Below are 14,493 nucleotides of genomic sequence, written 5' to 3' on the forward strand. Positions count from 1 at the left end.
GGCAAGCTCCCCCCATCTCCTCCCGAACTTCCCCACACACGCAGCCCGCATCTTCCCACGCACATCCCCACCGAGCCGACACCCCCCCCCCCCCCCCCGCCCCCCGGCTCGGTGTCCTCCGCCGGGGTCCCCCCGCCCCGGGCTGGGGGCTCTCTCCGTCGTCCCCGTCCGTCCCCCCCCGCGCCGCTTCATGTGTTGCGCTTTTCGCCTTTTTTTTTTTTTTTTCTTTATTTCCCCAGGTTTTAACCCGTCCCCCGCCTCCCGCAGCGCGGATGCCCCCTCCCCGCAGCCCAACTTCGCGGCGGAACCCCCCGACCCCCCCTCTCCCCTCCATCCCCGCCGTTTCCTACCCGCACCGGGCGCTCTCCCACGCCGGCCCGGCCGCCGCCGCCGCTCCATGCGCCGGCCGCCCCCGGGAGCGGCGGGGCCGGTGGAGGTTGGGGGGGGGGGGACGGGGGACGGACACACCGGGGTGTGGGGGGGTGTCTCACTGCGTCTCGGCCCCCGCCGTGCCCCCTTGCCACCGCCCCCGCCGGCCCTGCCCCGCCGCCGGGGCTCCGCTCATGCTGCCGGCCGCGGGGGGGGCCCGGCCCGGCGGCTGCCCCTCGGTTCTGCCGGGAGCCGCTCCCGGGCGCCGTTACTTAACGTCTCCATCCAGCTCCGCTGCGGCTCCGCTCCATCCGCCGGCCTGCAGCGCTGCCTGCCGCTTAACCCCTTCCCTCCCGCCTCCCTCCAGCCCCCGAACCGCCCCCCCTACCGCCCCCCCCGCCCCGCGTCTCATCCCGCCTCCCCGCTTCGTTTTGGTTTTTTTTCCCCCTTTTTTTTTCCTTTTTTTTTTTTTTTTCTCTTGTTTGGGAATGAGGTTGGTGACGGAAAAGCGGCTCCCGGCCAGCCCCGGCCCCGCCGGTGCGCTCAAGGGCAAGGGATGCTGAGGGGGCGGAGGGTGATGCTGTAGCGCCCCCCCCCACACACACGCCACGGGGACCCCGTCCCGACCCCAGCGCTGCCCCGAGCCCTGGCACAAGGGTCCAGCCAGAGATTCATTGAACAGGGCTAGCAAGAAAAAAAAAAAAAAAAGCACATATTTTTCATATATATAAATTTTTATTTTTATCTATATTTGTGTCATATCCATGAATATGAAAACTTCCCGACTCTGGGAATAGGAAAAATTACGATCGTATAGTGATTAATGTGAGAGAGGATTCCACGCACCCCCCCTTCTCTTGGCAATTTTAAGCACTGAGGGGGGGAGGCAGATTTTTAGGGTGTGCTGGTGGCAGCTGGAAGCTCCGTCGCCTGCCCGGTGCTGCCTCCGCAGTGTTCCCGGCTGCCTCCCGCTCTCCCGGCACTCCAGGCCGCGGCACACACCGAGTTCCTCTGGGTCAGGAGGAGATAATTAAAAAAGGATCTAGAGAAAATACCCCTGCCTTAACGTGATTAAGACAGCAACCTTCAGCGGCCATGGATCCTTCTCCCGCCAGCATCTTCGTGCCGACAGGGGTACAGGCTCAGAGGGTGGCATTTTTCCAGGCGACGTACCCAGCTGACCCCAGGGGAGCAGGGGGACCCCAGCGATGTGCCCAAGCTGTGATTTCCTGGGGTTCCTGCATCCTGGCATCCCACTGGCAGCTTCTGCTCCCGAAGCCAACCGTGGGGAGGCCAGGAATTTCGGGAAAGCAGCAGCTGAGGGGAGAGACGGATCCTGCTGCTGTCCCCGCCGAGGGAAACTGCAGCTTCAGCTCGGTCCGTGCGGGAAGCGAGAGCATCCATGTGGGAAGCGAGAGCATCCATGTGCAAGGAGCCATCCGAAACTGCCCCAGGCAGGCGCAGGCAGGCGCAGGCAGGCGCATGGATCGAGGCCGCTCGTTTCCATAGGAAACCAGGCTGGCGAGCGCTGCCTCAGCTCCAGGCTGGGGGCTGAAGAACCGTTTGTACTATTTTTATCCTCCCGCTACTAGGTTTCTTGGGTTTGGTCATGCAAACGCCCCGGCAGCGCTCCCTCCCTCCGGCCGAGGCTGTAGGGGACTGGGGGGCACTGGGGGGAGATGAGACCTGCCATCGGCTGGGGACGGCAGCAGCAGCCAGGCAGTGCCCTCCCCGGGGAGCCCCACGCTGGGTCGGTCGGTGGGTCCCACCGCCCGAGGGCTTTCTCTGCTTCCAAACGGAGCCATTTTCCCCACAAAACCAGCAATCCTCTCTTGCATTTTATAAAAACAGATTTGTCTCCTCCGCAGCTGCCCAATGGGGGGTTTGCAATTCCATGTCTCCTAATGGGATGCGCGGGGCCTTCCCCCTGGACCAGCATCCGTCACAGCAAAGTTTGCTTCCTGCAAATACCTCCTTGGCTTCTCTTTAAAGCTCCTCCCGTACCCTGGAGGGCTCGGGGCTGGAGTGTGCGTGGAGAGCAGATACATGCATGGAGGGTGCTGCAGGCAGGAGAGGGAGAACAGGGAGGGAAGCAGCTGAGCAATGCCAGCACATGCCTGTGGGTTCTTGCAGCGCACACAGGCCCCAGAAACAAGAATTTGGCCGGCTCTGGCAGATTAGCTGCTCAACAGCCATTTTGACGGGTGCGGGGGAAAAAATTAGAGTCACCGGTTTAAAATAGCGCTCGCAAAAATAACTTTCAAAGACTGTTTTATTTCGCTTGTTCTGGGCTAGGCTTGCCCCGGGAGCGGTCAGGGACCCTCCTGAAACACCAACTAGATTTTCCTTGTTGACCTTGATGCAAACATCCAGATCGCACCCAGCAGCCTGAGCTGCTCCCGGCGATGCTGAACCAGAAGGTTCTACAGGGTGTTTTTCACCTTAAGGGCATCAAGGTTATCGCCAGGGGACTTTTGACATTGGTCTTAAGTGTTCCCAAGTGCCAGTGTCACCAAATAAATCCCTACGTCAGGGATGTCGGGTTTTGAGCCAGAAGCGGCTGCCGAGGTTCCTGCAAAGAGCCTTATCCAGGGGAGCGCAGCCCAGGGCGCTCTGTGCCCTGGCACCGGGGTGACTTTCATTGCATAAGGGCTCGGGGCAAATGCCAGGTCCCCACTGCAGTGGGGACACTGGAGCAGCTGCCCCCTCCTCCCCACCAAGGCAGCAGGCTGCAGCCCTCGTTTATGGGTCTGCTCAGAAACTTCTAATTACCCAGGCTGTCTCAGGAGGGCTCGTCAGCAGCGGGGCCTGGGCGGGGGGGGGGAAGAGGATGCGGTGCATTGTAATAGTAAAAAAAGCTGCCTAAAATCTCATTTTGAGGATTATGAAGTGCCAGCACAAAAAAAAGCTGTAAACAGGAGGATGTCTGAAAAGATCTTAAGCATAAAGGTCAGAATCTACAATTTAAATGGGTCGCTTGTTGCCTTCTTGCTCTGAGCCACTAATGAGCCGGGATCTAGAAAAACAAGTTTGGGTTTTGAAGCCACATTTTGGTCCTTTTGTGATTTGAAATGTCAACTTTTTAGCAGCCAATTTTTTACCCAGCCAATTTTTTACCTGGGGAGGGGGAGTTGTGTGCAGGGGTGCAGCTGAAAGGGTTTTCTCTCCCCCTGGTTTCCAGCATCCCCATGGCAGCAGCAGGAGGGATCCAGCTGGGATGGGGATGCTCAAGCCCAAGGCGTCTGCAGGTGGGTGATGCTGCAGCAGCATCCCAAACCCGGGGCGCTCCAGCTGCCAGTGGCACAAGGCTCTGCCTTCCTCCTGAGGATGAAGCCGGTGCTTGCACTGGGCTACTAAGGTGGTGGCATCCATGGAACAGCAAGATAAAGAGCCTCATTTGAGTCATTTACTTCTTTATATCCACACTGAGCCCCCCAGTGTGCTCCTCCTGGGCGTCCCACCTCCCAGGGGGTGGAAGATGTGCCTGCAATCCCCGCTTTCCCAGAGGTTTCAATGCCGGGGGGAGCTGGGCTGGTTTGTCGGGAAGCAGCTGATTAAAAGTCAATATTCAGAAAAATCTCGTGCTCTCGGTGCTTGTCTCCGCTTTGGCCAACCTGAGCAAGGTGGGGGGGGAAAATAGAGAGCGCGAGCCCAGAAATAACCAACGCTGCAAACTAATGTGCTTCTGCTGGCAATGCCGATGCCTTTCCTCCGCTTCTTTTTCATTTACATTTTCCGTCGTTACGACTTTGGCAGGAGCAAGCCGAAGTAGCTGAAATGGGGGCAAGGCCGGGTTGCCCCAGCGGTTTTTAACTGCTTGCGGGGGCAAGTTTGGGGGTCTGCGGGGGGGGCGGGAGGCAGGAGGTGTGTGCGAGCCGCAGCACCCTGAGCATCGCTCGCATCCCCGACACCATCCTGGGCACTGGAAAGGATGGAGCAGCCCTTGGCATCTGGGGGCAGGGGGTGGGGGGGGAAATATTGTGAAGCGGCTCTGCTGCCTTTTTTGCATGGGGAGCCATGCGAAATGTGGTCCCCCTCCAGCAGCCAGGAGATGCTCGAAGGTGTCCCCCCCCCGCCCGCCGCAATGCTGACATCTCCCTGGCCCCCTGGGAAGCAGCTGCGTGGCCACACTCCCCTGGGACCCGACGGGAACATTTCCAGCATCTCCCAGAGAATGCGTCTCCCAGTAACCATCCCCTGAGGGCTCGCACCTCTCTCGTCCTGATTTTTCTTAATTAACTCATTAGGATGCCGGCGAAGGTGGTGTGAGTCTCCCAGGAGGGACCTGCTCTCCCGGTGCAGGCAGCGAGGGCTGCCCAAGCCCTGCTGTTTGCAAGCTCAAGAAATACCCCGTGGCTGCAAAATTTGGGGGGAGGTGGGGATGGTGTCATTTTAGGGTAAGAGAAGTGAAAAAAAGGAAGGGGGATGTTGTATCGCTGAGCCAGGCTTCTGGGGACGCTCGCCGCAGCCACGGGGCCAGGAGGATGGACACGCGCCTCTGGCGTCTTGGTGTTGTTTTTCTGATTATTTGGAGGGGGGGGGAGGGGGAGGAATTAATAAAAAAAACAAAACAAAACAAAGCAAACCCAAACAAGAAAGAGGCAACCGTGTGGATTAAAGCTGGAAGGAAGAGGATTAAGAGATTGAAGGGAAAAGAAGTGCAGAGAATGCAGATGGAGGGGATATTTCCCCTTTCAGCCATTCTCCCTTTGGAAAAAGGGGCAAGAAAAAGATTTTGATAAGCTCTTTAAAAAAAATTCATGAGGTTTCCATTTCTCTTGTTTATTTATTTGTTCCCCAGGATAAACTCCTGAAATACAACATCTCATTTGTCAGCAGGACCCGGGGGAGCGGGGCATAAATCAGATTGCCCTACTAATAAATTATCCAAAGCCAACGCTCCGCGACTGTGCTGCCACGCTGGCCTGGGGCAGGAGGGGACATTTTTGGGGCAGAAGGGGATGGTTTGGGGCAGGAGGGGACGATTCGGGGCACATGCGAGAGTGCGGGCAGCAGCTCTGCATTGCGGGGCTCTGCAGGCCGTGCATTTCTGGCCGGATCCTGCCACGTCCCCCCATTCCATGAAAAGGGGAGGGAGCTGACAGCCCCACAGCCCCGGGAGTGCTTATCTGGGTGGTGTGGGTGGGGGGCTGCGGGGGGGGTGGGAGATGCCGCCCCGAGCGCTGCTATGGCTGTGGGAGTGACCGCTGCCCCCCAGTGCCGGGGCAGAGTCGGGGAAGCTGGGGGGGGGCACCATCCCCATCTCACCCACGCAGGCGCTGGGCAAATGGGAGCCAGCTTTGGCGGTTTCCCCGGGGAGCTCTGCCGCCAGGGAGGAGAGGAAATGTGGGAATCCGGGCTCTCCAGGTGGGATGGGCGGCGGGATGGGCGCCGACACCAGCCGCCCCGTCCTCCTTCAGGGACAGGCTGAGCTGACGCACCCCACGGGGGAACCCCGACAGGGCTCCCACGGGGCAGCACCGTCCTCACGCAGCCCAACCCCGAAGCATCCCCAGCGAGGGCTGTTTGTCCCCTAAATACAAAGCAAGAAGCGGTGCAGGAATTCACCGGGACGGGGCATTTTGCAGTCGATGGGGCTGCCACCCCCAACCTTGGGCCCAGCGCTTCATTTTTCTGGGCCGGTCCGGTCTAAAATGCAGATGAAAATACCTCCCGGGGGGTGTCCCGAGGCTTCATGAGTATCGGGGAGACGTCCTGAGAGCAGCACCGCAGCCCACGTCCCCGCAGCCTGCGCGACGGCACAGGCCAGAGCAGCACCACCCCTTCAAGTTCAAAAAGAGATTTTATTTTAATTTCTTCCCATTAATGGATGGATCTGGTTTTGTCTTTCACGGTTGGTAGCTTGCAAGCTGCCCGGTGAGCCCCAGGCGTGGGTGCCGGGCTGTGCCGCGGTGGTGCCGGGGGGGGGCTGCCATAGCAGGCATCACCAAACCCTTTCTTGCGGCCCTCAGCGAGCAGCTTCTCCAGGGTGAGAATTCCTTCCTGCCCCACAAACCTCTGGCTTTTGGGTCAAAAGTGTTTGAGGGAGGGAATTTTCATGCCCGTTGGAGGGTCTGCACGGACCTGCCCGGGGTCCCCCCGCAGCGCCCACCCCGGGGGATCCGCTCTGCGCAGAGGGGACGGCAGCAGCATGACTGGGACTGGAGCGGCTGGGATGCAGGGAAATAAATCGTCAGGGTTGAATCATGCCTGCAGCAAGTCCTGGGGCAGCGCTGGGTCTCTGGCACGGGTCATGTGTGATTAAACGCCTCGCGGGGGGGCTGTGATGGATGTGGGGAAGGGCTGGGGCAGGGGCAGGGTTGATGCTCTGCCCTCCGCCCCACGGCAGCGGCCGGCCCCGGACCAGGCAGCGGCCAGATCTGCAGATATTCAATCATGGATGGAAAGGGCGTACATCAAGGCTGTAAATTTGCCGGTGACCAGTTTGTCCCCCCCTCCAGAAGCGCTGAGACTCAGCCTGCGGACGTGGCTGCTCCTGGCCGTGGCTTTGGGGGTGGTTTTGGTCCATCCCCAGGGTGGCCGGTGGTTCGGGGCATCCCCAAGCTGAACAGGTCCCCAAGTCCTCGTGGCAGTGGCTTCTCCACCGTGGGTCAGGCGAGGCGAAGCGGGGGCCGCCGCAGGGGCGGCAGCGCAGGTGTTTCGCCGGGGGAAGAACGGAGAAACCATCTGCGCGCGCGGGTTCGTCCTGACGCTTCAACGGAGGAGCGGCTCCGGAGGCGAATCGCTTCGAGCGGCTTTGCTAACAGGATTTCGGCATCTTCATTTAGCGCCGGCTGATAAATGAGGCGGCTGCTCCCCCGTGCTGTGCCAGGCGGTGCCGAGCGCTGTGGCGGCGGAGCAGCAGAAGCCGGAGATGCTCCTTGCCCTCCCTGGGTCTGGTTTGCACTCCAGAAGCCGCTGGATGGGGAAAAGATGGGGCACAGTGAGGCGAGCCCCACTCGGAATACGGAAACTCATGACAATCTTCAAAAATCCACATTTTCACCCCGTTCCACCATCCTGCCCCGGCAGCTCCCGCATGGCAACCATCGGCAATTGCTGCTAGCGGAGCGATTCGTTCTGACCTCCTCCTCGCTGGCAAGGAGCGTCCAAGGGCTGGGGCAAAGGCAAGGGGACGGCTCCCGTGGGGCTTTACCCAGCCCCATTTTGGGAATTACAGCTGGCAGAGGGATGGAGCAGCCACTCGGCAGAAGTGCGGCTCTCCTCTCCGTTCTTGCAAAAGTAACAAGCCTTGCCTGTGCCCACCAGACCCATTCCCCTTATCTCGAAGGCGGCCCTTGTATTTTATTTATTATTATTATTATTACTACTACTACTATGCACCTGGCTGGGAGCAGAGCTCGGCGAGGGCTGCCCTGCTCCGAATGATGCCTGGGAGACTTCTGCAGATAATTCCCGCCAGTGTTAATGCATCGAAGGGAGAATAAAGCCCACGGACACCAGGTCTGCTTGTTCCTGTACGAAAGAGAATGACTCTTTCAGCCGTTCCCCGGCGTGACGAAAGCCAATGACACATCGAAAATTAACCACCGGTAAAACACAGACTGCCCAGACCTGCCCGAGACCCAGCACAGCCACAGCCCTGGTCCTGGTCCTGGTATTGATCCCAGTCCTGGTCCCAGTCCCACAGGTCTCCCACCCTGGAGCCCACATGGGAAGTAGCTCTAGGCATTGCAGCAGGCAATTCCCATTGGAGATATGGAAAAAACCTCATCCCCATGAGAGACCTGCAGCCCTGGGATGGGGATACTGTGGGCAGCCAAAAACTCCACGGTTTTAGGGCTGGAAGGCTTTTTTCGGACCGATGCACGGCACAGCTCAGAGCCACTCACCACCCTGTTTTTACACCAACCTTCTTCAAGTGCCCATCACAGCCCGAGCATCCCCCCGTGTCATCTGCCGTTATTATTCCTTTCTGCTGTTCACTTTTCCTCGTTGGTGTTACATCTGTGTCACAGATGAGCTGAGCACACGCCGTCGTTTGGACGTGCTTCTCCTCTCCGGCAAGAGGGAATTAATTGCTGGTTTAAAAAAAAAAAAAAAGGAAGAAAAAGAGAAAGGACTTCCCGGGCAAAGCAGTGCCCACCAACTGGTGTAAACAGGGCTTGTAAGGGAAAGAAACGCCTAGCTGTAAGTATGTATATATTCTATACATGTGTATATAGAGAGACACGTGTGAGGGACAGAAGTCCCGTAGTGATGGCACCAAGTGACTCCCCAATGTCTAGTAAGGGCTGGACTCATGCCACAGCCTTGCTTTCCTACCTACACACCTACTTTCAGTGGAAAAAAACCCTGGTTTAGAGCTGCCTGCCCCTCTGCTGAGCCGGCTGGCCATGGCCAGAGCCGTGGCATCGCGGGTGGGAGGGAGGAAGGGACACGTGGCCATCACGGCCCGGTGGTCCCCAGGCACGGGTGGCATCGCTGCAGGGTCCCGCAAAACCCCAGCTCTACAAACAGGCCGAGGTCCGAGGGGTTCCCTGGGGGTGACCGTCCCCTCCAGCCTCCCCTCGTTGCGGCTGGGCTGCCGGCAGTGCCGGATCCAGAGCCCACAGAGCGCTCCGGCACCCGGCAAACCCGTGCCCTCTGCTCTCCGGCTGGAGGGCTGCCGGCACTCAGCCTCCCCGGCCCCGACCGATGGCAGGAGATTACTGTAGCTTTGGAGCAGACACGTGTAATGGCTGTGTCCTAGTTTTTGAGAGCAGAATCCAGCATAAAAAAAAAAAAAAAAAAAAAAGGCAAAAAAAAAAGCACCACAGTTGTGGTGAGAGCAAATATAGTAACTCATTCTCACACCAGCTCTTCCGGAGTGTTACTAGCTATAAAGCTGTACCAGGGTCACATCCTCGCAGGCTGGCATGTCCCCTGGAAAAATGGTTTGTTTGTCCCCCACCTCCTCCTCCTCCCCAGTGGAAAAGCATCTCCAGACACGTCCCTGGCAGTGGCTGACACAAGCAGGCAGTTGTCTCACCTCCTTCGGGGTCAGCAGCCAAGCCGTCCCCTTGGCAGCAACCCCCTCTCTCTCCTGGTGCCCCTGCCTGTCCTCATCCCCATTCCTGCTTCCGTTCCTCGTCTGATATTCCATCACTCTGTTTCCCCATCCCCCTTTGCTCTCCTGTCCTAGCACCCATCCCCACCCTATCCCCATCCAATCCCATCCCATCCCTATCCCCATCCCCACCCTATCCCCATCCAATCCCATCCCATCCCATCCCATCCCATCTCATCCCTATCCCTATCCCCATCCCCATCCCCTCCTCATCCCATCCCCATCCCCATCCTATCCCCATCCCCATCCCCATCCCCATCCCCATCCCCATCCCCATCCTATCCCCATCCCCATCCCCATCCCCATCCCCATCCCATCCGGCGCAGCTCATTGCCATTGAAAGGGAAGTGTTAATTTCACCATCATTACTAATTGCTAATTGAGAGTCCCAGCTCACTCGGAGCAGAGCCTCCCGGGAAGGCGCTGGCGGGCTGCACTCACGTTTTGGCACATCTCACCCAAATAACACACGCACACGCGCACGCACACGCACACACACCCCGACTTGAAGCATCAACCGAAAATGTACCTCAGCATCTAAATCTAACATCCTCACCTGGATCCCAGATTGAAAGAATCAATTAAAGCCACTTAATTACCGACCAGTGGCAAAAGCGAGCTGCACCTGTGGGTGCTGCTGGGGTGCAGCCATCACCCCCCCAGCATCACCCCCCGGGATGCTGTAACCCAGCCGAACGTGGATTTACTGCCTCTGCTCCATTATCACTAATCAATATAACAGTTATTACTTAATGGGCTAAAATTGTCATTCTAATGTCCCAGATCTGCATGTTACGGCGTGGCTAATTGGTACAGAACTGATTTGGGGGCTTAATGAAAATGTAAATTCAAGCACATTAATCAAACAATTATTTCGTAACTACGAGACAGACGGTGCTAAACCTAATTAAGAAATAAACAAAGTTAATCAGTGAACAGAAAACATTTACTAATCATATAGATATGTTGCAAGAAAGAAATATTAGGCAATAATTTATTAAAGATTCCCAAACCTGCTCCTCTTCTTAATAACCCGGCGCTCTGGCTTCCAGGAAGCACCAGCTCGGTTTTATTAAAGCATTTGTTCTGCTTTAAGGTCTGCTGGGCACTGGAGAACAAAAAATATATTACTCTGCAAGATGAATAATTGCATCAATTTAAAATAATAGGGCCGGGGACTGAATGTGTGTGTGTGGGTGACATCTAACGTTGAGACCGACGCATTTTGGGCTTAATTATCAGCGGTTGGTGCTTTTCCAGCTCGAAAGTTAATTCCGCTTCCGACACAAAAATTGCAAAAAGACATAAAGATGAAAGCCGGTGGCATTTCTCTTTCCTCTACCTGTTCACAGCTTCTTGTCAAAACCTGCTTGTCTGGCACGATTTCTGTACATACATGGGAATATTTCTCCCCAAACTTCTTTCTGCCCAGTGCCAACTCCCACCGTGATGTGATTGGAATTCCCTGCGGCATCGCCGGGCTTCCCGCAGCCTTGCTGATGCTGCCGGCTCCCAGCACCGAGCATCCCGGGGGTCCAGCTCGACAGCTCCCCCCAGCTCCATCAGCATTCCCAGCTCCATCAGCATTCCCAGCTCCATCCCATCCCGCCCCCAGCTCCCCGTGTGAGATGAGACAGGAGCCGCCGCTGTTTGCGGCATCGTCCCCGAACCAGCCCTGACACATTCACCACGGAGCCATTAGTGCCGGCGGGATGGAAAGCAGACGCTGGGGTTGGCGCCAGGGCTGCAGGCAGCTGCCTGCTGAGGTCCTGCCTTCGCCCACGTCTCCCTTTGGGGGCTAGCAGAGGGACCCTCGGTGCCCCCCAAGCCTGGGGACACCCACATCCCCCAGGCTCCCCTCGCCCCAGGGAGCCGCGTCCCCAAAAATGTGCCCCACGGTGCAAAGCCGCGGTGCTGCGCATCCCAGGGGGACGGAGGGCTCGGTTTGGTCCCCGCGTGGGAGCAGGGACACTGCGGCTTTTATCAAAGCTCTCCCTCGAAGGGGGGCAGAGGACCGCGGGGGCCGTGGCTGTGATTTCTCACCCCGTTGCAGCATCACTGCCGTCACGCTGGGTCAGGGAGGTGGCGAGGGCACCCAGTGGCACCCGCCACGCTCTGGGATGTGCTCCCGGGGCAGGGGGGGTGGCTCCAAGCAAACCATTTCCCCCGCTGCTCTTCCACGGGAGGGCTTTTGTGGGTTTTCGCTGCAAATCGGGAAGGAAGCAGATGTCCCAAACACCACCGTTTCCCAGCAAACTGCCACTCGCAGGACACACAGGGCAGCCCCGCTGGGATTCACCGCTCCCACCGGTGCCATTGAGGGGGTCCCCGTGGCCCTGCTTTCAGCATCCATTTATCCAGTGGAGGGAGAAGGGCCTCCCCCACACCTCAGCACTGTTTTTTGGGGTGATTCTATCTTTCTGGGGCTGCCCCATCCCGGGTGCACACAAGCCTTGCTCTCAGGGCAAGGTGAAACCTGCCGGGGAAAATCGCTCAGCTCTGCCAAAAACACCTTCCGCGTTTTCTTTGGCACAAAGTTTTCCCCAAACTCCAGTATTTGTTGTCCGGGAGCTGCTTTTTAGTTTCCCCATTGGCGTTGGAGCAGTGCTGGGATGTGGTCCTGGGATTTCATCCATGAATCCCATGGCTGGGCAGGATTCTGGTGCTCATCCCCCATTCCTGCTCCTCTCCCGTCTCCGGGATGAAGGAGAAGGATGGGATGGAACTGAGAGCCACTGGGTTTGGGGGGCTGGTAGCAGACCCCAGCACTGCCCTCGGTGCCCCCCCCAGCCCACCCCTGCTCCTTCCACTTTCTTTTTTGGTGTATCTCTCTCCAGAGCAGTTATTAAGCCCATTTTCCCCACAACCAGGCTAAGCCGTTTATCCAAAGCCTCCATCATTAGGTTAATGATTCTCAGCAAATTATTTCATACCCAGCCTGGTTCATCCAGAAAATGGAGCAGGAACGTCGACAGCTCAATCGGCTGCGGGAGGGATGGCTGCCCGAGCCGCGGGTGCTCGGCACCGTCACACTCCCGTTTGATACCCCGCAGTGTGCAACGCACCCGGCGCCACTCAGGACCCCGATCCCGGCTCCATCAGCACATCTTTGTCCCGCTGAGGAGCAAGGGTGGTTTCTGTCTTCCTCCATCCCAGCCTGGCACCAGGCATTTTATTGTGGCATATGGCTTATCAGACTCGGAAGCATCCGTCTCTGTTTGACGCCGTGGGGATGGCTGGAGCTGGCAGCGAGGGCTCGTGAGCCCATCACCCCCCGGCTTCATAGGAGCGTTGCAACACGGGGGGGCACCTTGAAGTGGGGGGCATGGAGCGGCTTTGCTTCAGCTGCAGCCTCCATGCTTCATCTTCTCAGGCCGGGAGCCAACTCTCCGGCTCGCCCACAGCTGCCACCTCTCCACAGGGATGCGGCGCCTGCCTCTGCACCACGGGATGCCCGGCGCATCCCCCCCCAGGAAAGACCCGACCTGGGAAGAGCCCCGGGAGAGCAGGAGGAAGCCAAGGGCAAGGATGCTGCAAGGACAACCCAGGGTGGCTCAGTTCTCCTCCAGCATCGAGGGCATCTCTTGGACCACAGTGACCAGGACCTGGAGACAAGGTCTGTTTGCCCACCAGCCCCTTGGGTGGCTCCTTGTCTTGAAACCACCTCGTGTCATCACTCGTGTCCCCGGGGCCACAACATCAATTGTAGTAGGCAGCCAGGAGCAGATTGGCTGTGCCAGCGCCGCATCCCAGACCGTACAACTTGGTTCCCGGGGCTTCAAAATGCCGTTTGGTTCTCCTGGGAAGGGGACAAGCCCCGGGGGCCAGGGTGGCGTTGGTTGGGTGGGGGGAAGGATTCAATTTTCAGCTTTCTGGGCACAAACAGTGGCTGCTGTTGCTGCTCCGCAGCGCTGGCCTCGTTGGCATTCTCCGGCGGTGCTGCGCGCCCGGTGGGACCGGCAGCCGCTGCAGAGCCTGAATTATTCAGCTCAAGCAGGGCCCATTTGCTGATGGAGCAAGCGAGGACTGGCGAGCAGGACCGAGTGCTCGGCTGTGCTGGGAAGCTGCTTCTCGGGCGAGCTCCTGCGGCAGCGCCCTGTCTCCTTCCCTCCCTCCCCGCGCCCCGCCGGGCTGGCACCATCCCGCTCCCTGGGCTCCCCGCTGCTCCCTGGCACCCCCACGACCTGGGAGAAACCCCTGATCTGCCGGCTGGACACTGCTGTCATGATCTCAGCAGCAATAGGCGCAGGGGACCAGCCGCATCTCGCCCTGGTAAGTATCTGCCTAAAAAAAAAGTAAAATAAATAAAAAGCTGGGGGGAAAAAAAAAAAAAAGACATAAATGAATCGCTGTGTTTAAAAATGTCCCTTTCCAGGCTGAGGAAAAAAAGACATAAATAAGTTGGCATGCTTAAAAATGCTTCTTTCCACACTAGTGCTTAAAAAGTCCCCCCGGTGCGGATGTGTGCCTCCTTCCCTCTCACTCATCCATCAGCACGGAAGGAGGGGTGCTTTTAGGTCACCGCGTTCCCAACCGGGCAAGGACTGACCTTTCCATGTGCTAAAGCAGAGTGATGGGTTTCCACCCCGTCTAGGTCCTGTCCCCCCTCCAGGCAAGGCGTGGGTCTGTCACCAGCGCTGCCGACAGCAGCATCACCCAAGGGCTGCAGCATCCAGGGACTGACACGTGGCCCCGGGGTCCCCAGGGGAAGGAGCAGCAGCCACAAATCAAACCCCACACAGATCATCTTCACCCCAGCAGCCCAGACCTGCTGCTCCCCAGAGGAGAGGGACCAGCGCTGGCTTTCTGCCACTCCTGTGACATTTCAAGCGGCAGCCATGAAGTTCAAGGTGGCCTTGGTGGCATCTTGGCACATGCCGGGTCCCCAAGCCCCAGCACCGCTAGAATTGCTCTCAGCCGTCCCCTGGGATTTACTGGGATGTGCCCATGATGAATGGCACAAAAAGGCTGAAAATCTATCCAGGCATCTGCCGGCGTCCGGCCTGAGCTGCTAATTCACCCCATTGCTTAAGTGCTGGGGGGACATCACGACA

The 14,493-nt window shown here is 58.2% G+C and overlaps 1 protein-coding gene and 1 long non-coding RNA gene across 2 annotated transcripts in view; both read right to left on the reverse strand.

Moving 5' to 3' along the window:
- Positions 1–720, reverse strand: part of WSCD2 (WSC domain containing 2) — a 31,998-nt gene extending 31,278 nt beyond the window's left edge. The window contains exon 1 of the mRNA XM_063351545.1: positions 351–720. The gene's annotated coding sequence lies outside the window, so the exon portion shown is untranslated. The remainder of the gene's footprint in view (positions 1–350) is intronic.
- A 5,494-nt stretch (positions 721–6,214) lies between these two features.
- LOC134522943 (uncharacterized) lies at positions 6,215–8,408 on the reverse strand. The gene is made up of 3 exons (XR_010073180.1): positions 8,243–8,408; positions 7,714–7,845; positions 6,215–7,287 (listed from the first exon to the last, which is right to left on the reverse strand). It is a non-coding gene; the product is annotated as an uncharacterized LOC134522943 (long non-coding RNA).
- Positions 8,409–14,493: the final 6,085 nt, after the last annotated feature.

Source organism: Chroicocephalus ridibundus, chromosome 13, assembly GCF_963924245.1.
Source record: "Chroicocephalus ridibundus chromosome 13, bChrRid1.1, whole genome shotgun sequence".
Taxonomy (NCBI): domain Eukaryota; kingdom Metazoa; phylum Chordata; class Aves; order Charadriiformes; family Laridae; genus Chroicocephalus; species Chroicocephalus ridibundus.